General features: G+C 41.6%; 1 protein-coding gene across 2 annotated transcripts in view; it reads left to right on the top strand.

The window, feature by feature from the left end:
- Window positions 1-5,374: 5,374 nt before the first annotated feature.
- Window positions 5,375-9,562, top strand: part of PPIG (peptidylprolyl isomerase G) — a 59,329-nt gene continuing 55,141 nt past the window's right edge. The window contains exon 1 of one of the 2 annotated variants that reach the window (XM_023730591.1): window positions 5,375-5,508. The gene's annotated coding sequence lies outside the window, so the exon portion shown is untranslated. Of the gene's footprint in view, window positions 5,509-5,569; window positions 5,920-9,562 lie in introns of those variants that run through there. The other variant, XM_023730592.1, reaches the window with a different exon arrangement.

Raw genomic sequence — 9,562 nt, 5'->3', positions numbered from 1 at the left:
TACTCCAATATACAAGGAACAAGAATATTCATAGGAGCTTTATTCATAATAGCTGAAATCTGAAAACACAAATGTCCACATAAAATAAAATGGAGAAATAAATTGTAGAATATCTACGTAATGGAATACTGTACAGAAATGAGAGAAAGAACAACCTACTGGTGCATGCAACAATATGGATAATCTCACAAACACAATATTGGGCAAAAAAGCCAGACAGATTAAGCTGTCAATGATGGAATTAGAGTCAAAGTGACATTTGCCACTTCCTAATTTAGTCTGAGAGGCTGGACTATATGACATCAGGATTGGAGGGAGACTCATTAACAACTCGTGGTGTGCAGATTACACAACCTTGCTTGCTGAAAGTGAAGAGGACTTGAAGTACTTACTGATGAAGAGCAAAGACTACAGCCTTCAGTATGGATTACACCTCACCATAAAAGAAAACAAAAATCCTCACAACTGGATAAACAACATCATGACAAACGGAGAAAAGATTGAAGTTGTCAAGTATTTCATTTTACTTGGAGCCATAATCAACACCCATGGAAGCAGCAGTCAAGAAATCAAACGATGCGTTGCATTAGGCAAATCTGCTGTGAAAGACGTCTTTAAAGCCTTAAAAAACAAAGATGTCACTTTGAGGACTAAGGTGTATCTGACCCAAGTCATGATGTTTTCAATTGCCTCATATGCATGCAAAAGCTGGACAAAGAAGAAGGAAGACCAAAGAATTAATGCCTCTGAATTATAGTATTGGTGAAGAATGCTGAACATACCATGGACTTCCAGAATGAACAAATCTGCCTTGGAAGAAGTACAGCCAGAATGCTCTTTGAAAGCGAGGATGGTGAGACTTTGTCTCACGTACTTTGCACATGTTATCAGGAGGGGCCAGTCCCTGGAGAAGGACATCATGCAGAGTAAAGCAGAGGGTCATTGAAAGAAGAGAAAGACCTTCAATGAGATGGATTGACACAGTGGCTGCAACAATAGGCTCAAACATAGCAACGACTGTGAGGATGGCACAGGACCAAGTAGTGTTTTGTTCTGTTGTACATATGGTCACTGTGAGTTGGAACTGACTCAAAGGCACCTAACAACAACAACAACAATTTACGCCATAAGGCACTGTGTCTTTACTCTTCCTGGCTGCTGAAATTCATGGCAACCTACTCTGACAAGGCTAGGTATCTTGGGATAACATGATGGAAGGAACTCAGGCCCCTGAATGACTACACTGAGCAAAGGTGCCTTCTGATCTGGCACACTAACCTCAGATCTATTTGGCAAGAAAGAAATAAATCCCCGTTCTTTAAGCCACATATTTGCTTCTACATGTAATAGCATCTGTGAGGTTGATGCTACCAATTGCAGTGTAAAAGGGGCAAGGTAGGAAAAACCCACCTTTATCACTAACTTGAATCAAATTCCCAGCTGGAAATGGATCTAGGCCTCACCTTCCCACATTTCCAGTCCTCATTGCCAGCCACTTCTGTGGCAATTCCTCTCTCTGACCCTAACCACCCAGAGTTAGAACAGACCTCATTCCTGGCTATCTGAACCAGGTCAAAACATCCCTGGCCACCTGAGGCCAGGTCATCAGGGACCAGCCATAGGCTCAGAAGTCTGCACAACTCCCTGCACTTCAGACCAGCTGGCCTATCTTGCACGCTCAATCTCTCTCTCTTTTTAGTGCCCTGGGTCTAGGTCACAAGCAAGAAGGACTCTATCCTCCTTCATTTACTGATCCTGCAGCCTTTCTCTACTACCCAGCCACCTAGAGCTGGGACTACATGAATCTATTCTTACAGTGCAATGGATTGCTTTTGTGTGGGCTTTCTTGCCATGGTCTTGTAACTCCCACCAAAGTGATTGAGCAAGACTGTGTAATAGGGTAATTGTGACCCACCAAAGGGATTGGTCAGTTTTGCCATCCTGCTGAGCTTGAAATGAGCCACTCTAGAGTCGGGAAAGAGAGGCTCCCACTACCACCAAGGAAGAAGAGCCAGAGCGGCCTTTGGACCCAGGATCCCTGTGCTGAGAAGCTCCTGGAGACAGAGCAAGACAGCAAGCAGTAATACTGAAGGCAGCGAGAAGCGGTGTCAGGGACCCAGCAGCAGAGACCTGGCAGCGGGAGATAGCATGGTGGGCTTCCTCGTCCACAGAGAAAGAAAGCTGAGTGCCTTTGGGCAGAGGCCGAGGGCCAGGAAGAGGAGTGCCTGCAAGCACGGCTGGGAAGAGGCTGTCCTGATGGAAAAAACTGTATCCTGAGTGTTCCTGTACCTGAATTGTAACTGTTATTTCCCGAATAAACCCCATAATCGTGAGTATTGTCTGTGAGTTCTCTGTGTCCATTGCAATGAATTATCAAATCTAACAGAGTAGAGAGTGCAGTGAGGACAGTTGGTGTCAGAATTGGTAAAGATAGCAGAGAGAGGAGGCATGTCTGAACTTTGCCTCATAGGAATCAGCCTTGGGCTGTTGATTTTTATTCTTTCCCCCCTGTGAAGTTAGATGGAGGTCAGATGCTGCCTCTATGCCATTTTTACAACTCTGCACTGCCAGCCCCTGCTGGCTCATTGCCCCTTGTGGGTCTGTTAATTCTCTATAATAGCTCTCAAAATTTACAGAGATTAGTGGCTCCATGGAAACCCTGGTGGCATAGTGGTTAAGAGTTCAGCTGCTAACCAAAAGGTCAGTAGTTCAAATCCACCAGGTGCTCCTTGGAAACCCTATGGGGCAGTTCTACTCTGTCCAATAGGATTGCTCTGAGCTAGAATCCACTCGATGGCAGTGGGTTTTGTTTTGTTTTGGTTTAGTGGCTCCATGGGAAAAAGATGTAGCAGTCTGCTTCCATAGAGATTTACAGCATTGAAAAACCCTATGGGGTCACTATGAGTCGGAATCAACTCAAAGGCAGTGGGTTATTACCTATACTTGAAGCCCTGGTGGCTCAGTGGTTAAGAACTTGGCTACTAACCAAAAGGTCAGCAGTTCAAATCCACCAGCCGCTCCTTGGAAACCCTATGAGGCAGTTCTCCTCTGTCCTATAGGGTCACTATGAGTTAGAATCGACTCGATAGCAATGGGTTTGGGATTACCTATACTTATAGTTACTCACTTATTATAATCAGAAAGGATACAAGTGAATAGACGCATCAGGCAAGGTCTGGGAAGAGTTCCCAGCTAAGGGTCTCCATTGTCCCCAGACAGGTACCACCCTCTCCTGTTCATGGATGTACTCACCAAACTAGGAGGCTCCAAAGAGAAACTTCCAAGGTCCAGAGTCCCCTAGTTTTTGGTACTTCAATGACTATGCATAATCAACGAATATGCATGACTGCATCATACCCCCTCCCTTCCTGAAGTTAGTTCCTCAGGAAGGGGACCTGTGTAGCCCCTACTTGCCTGGCTATTTTAGAAAGACAAAGAGCACCTTAATTGTTCAGGTTATTTTCAGAGACCAGATACAAAAAGCCAAACTTAATTCTTTGTCCCACAGCTTCTTTCTTGTAACAATAAATCCATGTCAAATCAGTTTGGGAAATTTGAGATTTCACAGACGAATGAGATTTCAACATATTTAGGACCCAATGTAGTGCCAGTTTTTTTTATTTATGCAAATAAGGACACTTAGAGAAAGAAAAAAAAAAACTATCACATTCTTAACCATAATTTCATAAAAGGATATTTTAACACTAAAGAAGGTAATACATTTAATCTCAAAATTAAAAAAAGTAAAGACAATTTTTCCTAAGAAAAGAGCAGTGAAAACTTAGTCATGGTTCAGCACAAGCAGCCAGTCCTTGAAGAAGCACTGGGATGCTGTTTCAAAAGTTCTTTCAAGAATATCCTAAAATCTGACCATCTATAATGTACACTATGTCTAATAAATACTTTTAATATTTTACTACTAAAGATTTATTCATAACTTCATATATCTATGAAGATAATATATCATAGAAGAAGACAAGTAATGTTAACATTTCAAAATGTTAATTATGGTATAACGATCTATAATATGTCCTCGAAAAACAAAACAAACAACTGAAAAAACTCTCTGATTGAATGGGTGAAAAGCAGGAGAATACACCCATCTATGAGCAATGTCACTTACACATCACCTCTATCAATAAGAACAAACCTGAGAAACTAATCAGAATATCATAGTTAAATTTAAAAAAAATACATGTTAAAGGAAGATAGACCCAAAATCCCAAACAAACCAATGCTCAAAGAAATTCATCTTTTTAAAAAATACTTTGCTCAGAAGTACTTAACATATGTCAGATTTTTTAAGATAACCGTGAACCTGTTGCCGTGGAGTCGATTTCAACTCACAGCATACAGTATCACAAAACTGACCTCCCACTACAAAGGGTCAAATTCATATACTCTCTGGAAGTTGCTGCTCTCCTGCAGTAAGGGCAAATGGTTTAAACAAGAGCGGTGGCAGAATTGTCTACTTTTGTCTAAAGATTGTCTAAGATTTTCTAATTTGTCTAACTGTAATTTCACTGCTATGTAAAATCGGTCAAGCCCCTTACATGCACCATAGGCCCAAATGATGTTAATAATTAACCTAAGTGAGTGAAAAACTTAAATGATGGTAACTTAAGCTCTTTTTATACAGTAAGAACAATTTAAGCCCTCTAGCTAGTTCCTTTAAAACATCCCACACCCCCACAAGGGTTGATACCAAAACAGAATGAAAGAGAAAGGAGGGGGGGAGAAGGAAGTGAGGGAGGGATAGAGATAATAGTACCGGTCATTTATTTCTAATACAGGGACCCTTACCCATTAAAATAAATGACAATATATGTCCTATTTTCCGTAAAGGGCACTGGATTTTGTAGTCCCAACTTGCTTTGGTATTAATGAACAATGTCTTTGGTGGGGACATACTTACCCTCCCTGAGCCACATTTTCTTTATCTGTAAAACAGAGATAATAACCTACATCGTCAGGTTGCTGTGAAGATTATCAACAAACACTCCACAAAGAACATCATCAATGTCCTTTTAATTTCCTCCTCTGTCCTCAAGTAGCACTTTGTTCATTTCCGTTTTTTAGAACTTGTGTCATAGCATGAACTGTGAGCCGAACTGGAAGCTCCTTGGAGGCAGGGCTCCTTCACAATTCCCTGGTAGAGGATCATTAAGTATTTATTAAACGAAGCATTACATTTCACGAACGATATGACATTCCGCCGGTTATAAATGTTCTCAATCAACCCACACATAAAGCATATAAACTATGTCTTTAACGAGCAGCCAAACACTATGACTCCCGGGTGGGCCATGGTGACGCAAGCAAGGGAACACCAGGAGGTACGGGCAACTAACCCTTGACGTATTTCCGGCGCGACGCTTTCCCTCCACTCCGAGACTGGGCTGTGGGGGAGGGAGGCAGTTAGTGGAGTTTAGCGCCTTTTCTGGCGGCGGTAGATTTGAAGCGCTTTAAAGGACCGGACCCCGGGAAGAGGAGACTCTACCGGTGCAGGTAGGAGGCGCGAGGCTCGTGCTGTTTCGGTGGCGTCCTCTGCAGCAGCCCTGGGTACGACAGCATTAAGGGCCCGGGAAGAGGGGCGGAGCTGGCGCGATAGGCCCGGCCGGGTTAACCGCCTTTTTGTCGAGGTATCGGAGCTGCCTGAGCCCAGAGGGGACCTCTGAGTACCGCGGGGCTGGCTTTGCAGTTATTGCAGCTAATAAAGGCCTTTAGCCGAGCTTCCTGGGCCCGGGAAACGTTCCTCCTCCAACCAGCCCCCGCCCTCCCCACTCGGGCGCACATCTCCCTTCCTGACGCATTTTGCCGCACAAGCTGTAATATGGCGGCAGCGACGGCGGCTTGAACTCTAGGGAGCCAGGGTGATTCTTGGTGCTTCAAAATCGTAAGACTGAGCACTACTGCGGGGTAGGTGGAAGGGTTGATGGGGGAGGAGGACGCGCAGCCTGACGTTCTGTCAGGTTAGGGTTGGAGAGTGGCGGGCGAGGAACCTGAATCACAGGGGTTAAGATTACTAGACTGAAGACAAGCTTTTTTCCTACTCTGACCTTTCCTCTCAAAGATAGCGGCTACCATGCATAGTTAAGGGCACAGGCCACTTGGTTGAGCGTTTTCTTAAAACTCAGATCCAGGGTCTTATCCTTGAACTGTCGCGAAGTTCTCCCCCACGTTCCCGAGGATCTGAGTGGCGCAGACCTTTCAGGAGGAGATTGAAATTACGCTTTAGAGGAAGTGTGTGAATTTGGTCTATCTCGGCTGCTAACCAAAGGTGAGCAGTTCGAATCCATCAGGCGCTCCTTGGAAACCCTGTGGGGCAGTTCTACTCTGTCCTATAGTGTGGCTATGAGTCGGAATCGACTCGACGGTAACGGGTTTTAGTCTTTTAAGGAGCTAAGTAAATGTCTGTGGGAATGGAGACGCCCAGTCATTTTGGAAATCGTATAAAAGCACCATTTTGTGCATTGATTTTAATTTCTTCTGACATCACTATTTTCTGTGCAGTACCAAGTTTTTTGCAGTGGCGATCACAAATATGTCCAAGAAGCAATTAGCTGTTTCGGAAATTTGGGGGTCTGTTAGTATCTTTCAGTAGCTAAAACCAGATAAGAAAAAAATAGTTATCGGTAAAAGAGGGTAATTAGTAATTGCTAGCTCATAACAATGATATTTGAGGGGGAAGGGCAGTGATCATTTTATCAGTTCTGAAATAGTGCTATAGAGTCCAGAAAAGCCTCAGATATATACAATAGCTGCTTCTCATTCAGGTTTTCTATATACATGAAAACGTACCCGTTTTAGCACTCTTTCCCCTCCCCCCCCTTTTTTTGAAATTTTAACTGTTTGTGATGGGATTATTTCTCTAACAAATTACATTATTTCCTTGTGTTAAACAGTGCATTGCACATTGTTTAACGTTTTCTTTATGATTCGGGGTTAGTGGTGCCCTAAGTACTAATGGGTTTTGTCTTGTATGATTCTGTGTTTTTAAATTGTTGTGTTTGCCTGTTAAGTTTTTTATATCTTCTCTGCTGACAGTTGTCAGGGCTGTCTTCCCTTGCTGTCAGGTGTGTGCAAGTATGCCAGTTCCTAGGTTAAAAGATTTGAATTTGTTACTGGCTTGACCATCTTTCTGAGCCTCAGTTTCTTCATGTGTAAAATGATGTTATTTTTTATTTTTTTAATTTATTTTTTATTTTATTTTATTTTTTATTGTACTTCGGGTGAAGGCTTACAGAACAAATAGTTTCTCATGAAACAGAAGTACACATGTTGTTTTATAACATTGGTTAACAACCCTACAACATATCAACCCTCTAACTTCTCAACCTCTTTTTTTTTTTTTTTGGTGAAAATACACATAGCCAAAGATAGACCATTTCAAAAATTTCTACATGTACACTTCAGTGACAATGACTACGCTCTTCCAATTGTGCTGTTATTCTCACTTAAGATGAAGGCTTGCAGAACAAAATAGTTTCTCTAAAATGATGTTATTTTTATTTCCAACTGCCATCGGCTCTGGGCTCGAAAAATAAATAATCAAGTTTGTTAAAATTTTGTGTAAAATTGGCTTTCAGTGAGAACTCAGAAGTTCTATGAGTGAAGTGAAGAGCGTTTGTTATATTTATTTTTACTTCAAGTCTTTATTTTTTGGTGCTTGTTGTTGTGGTCTTGCAGTATCTGTGGCCTCTACATAGATCTTTGTTATTTGTCTTTTTGATATTTTGCATATTTTAAATTAAGTTTTTTTTGTCAGACAGCATGCCTTTCTTTATGCAAAAGGAAAGTAGTAGCCATTCTTAATAGGTTGAATAGTTCTATTAGTTACCATGACAATATCTGCAGTTAATTCTTTCAGTAGTTGCCTCTTTTAGGAAATACATGTTGACTGTTTTTTTCATTATTTTACTAATAGGATAGTTCAACAGAATTATAATGTATTATCTATTTTTAATATTCTAATATACTGATGTGTCTTGTTACATGTAGTAATTAATTCAAGTGATTTGAAGAGATTGTTGCAAATCTTTCTTCTACATTGTGGTATTTTGTTTGGTTTTAATGTTAGCACTGAGTTTCAGTTTTCATTTGGTTTAAGTGTCAATGGTTTTGCCCTAGTTTAATGCATAGAACCCATTAAGTATATTTATATTTTTGTAGGGGAAAACTTACATCTTGAAATTTACTACAGTCAGTACTATAAATATTAAGAGAAAACTGCTGTAACTGGAACTTTGTACTTTCAGCACTAGACAGGAATGCTTTTGCACTTTGTTTTAGTTTGAGTAGTGGCATAAAATGATTGCCAACCTCTTACTGAAATTTCTTGTTGTTAGCTGCCCTCAAGTTGGCCCGAGACGCATGGCAACCCATGCCCAGTGGGATCAGATTATTGGGATCCATGAGGTTTTCATTAGCTGGTTTTTTCAGAAGTGGATTACCAGGCCTTTCTTCCTAGTCTGGCTTAGTCTGGAAGCTCCACTGAAGCCTATTCAGCATCATAACAACATGCAAGCCTCCACTGACAGATGGGTGGTGGCTGTGCTTGAGGTGGATTAGCTGGGAATCGAACCCAAGTCTCCCGCGTGGAAGTCGAGAATTCTACCGCTGAATTTAACTATGTAATATTAATTTTCCCATGGAGACTGCAGTCAGGAAATCCAGCGATGCATTGCATTGGGCAAATCTGCTGCAAAATACCTCTTTAAAGTGTTAAAAAGCAGAAGTGTCACTTTAAGAACTAAGGTGCGCATGGCCCAAGCCACGGTGTTTTCAGTGGCCTCATATGTATGCTAAAGCTGAACAGTGAATAAAGAAGACCAAAGAAGAATCGATGCCTTTGAATTATGCTGTTAGCGAAGAATATTGAATATACCATGGACTGCCAGAAGAATGAACAAATCTGTTTTGGGAGAAGTACAGCCAAAGTGCTCCTTAGAAGTGAGGACAACAAGACTTTGTCTCAGGTACTCTGGACATATTATCAGGAGGGATCAGTCCCTGAAGACGGACATCATGCTTGGTAAAGTAGAGGCTTAGTGAAAAAGAAGACCCTCAATGAGATGAGATGGATTAACACAGTGGCTGTACAGTGGGCTCAAGCATAACAACGATTGTGAGGATGGCACAGGACTGGGCACTGTTTTGTTCTGTTGTTCATGGGTCACTAAGTTGGAACTGACCTGCCGACATGTAACAGCAATATTATAAGTGTAAACATCAGTCTTCAATATTAAAATGACTTTTTAAATATGAATGATTCCTTAAATCATTGCTTTTTAAAATGAAAAAGCTACTGTAAGGTTAATTATGTGTCAACTTTAGCTTAAAACTTTCATAATGTAACCATTGTATAGTGGTCATAGATAGAGGAGCCCTGGTGGTGCGGTGGTTAAGTGGTCGGTTGCTAACCAAAAGGTTGGTGGTTTGAACCCACCAGCCGCTCCATGGGAAAAAGATGTTGCGGTCTGCTTCCATAAAGACTACAACCTTGGAAACCCTATGGGGAAGTTCCATCCTTCTGTAGGGTCACTGAGTCAGAATCTACTTG

The sequence above is a fragment of the Trichechus manatus genome, unplaced genomic scaffold, assembly GCF_000243295.1.
Source record: "Trichechus manatus latirostris isolate Lorelei unplaced genomic scaffold, TriManLat1.0 scaffold00037, whole genome shotgun sequence".
In the NCBI taxonomy this organism is placed as follows: Eukaryota; Metazoa; Chordata; class Mammalia; order Sirenia; family Trichechidae; genus Trichechus; species Trichechus manatus.
Note: the sequence above shows the minus strand (reverse complement) of the source record. Positions and strands in the feature narration are given on the sequence as shown.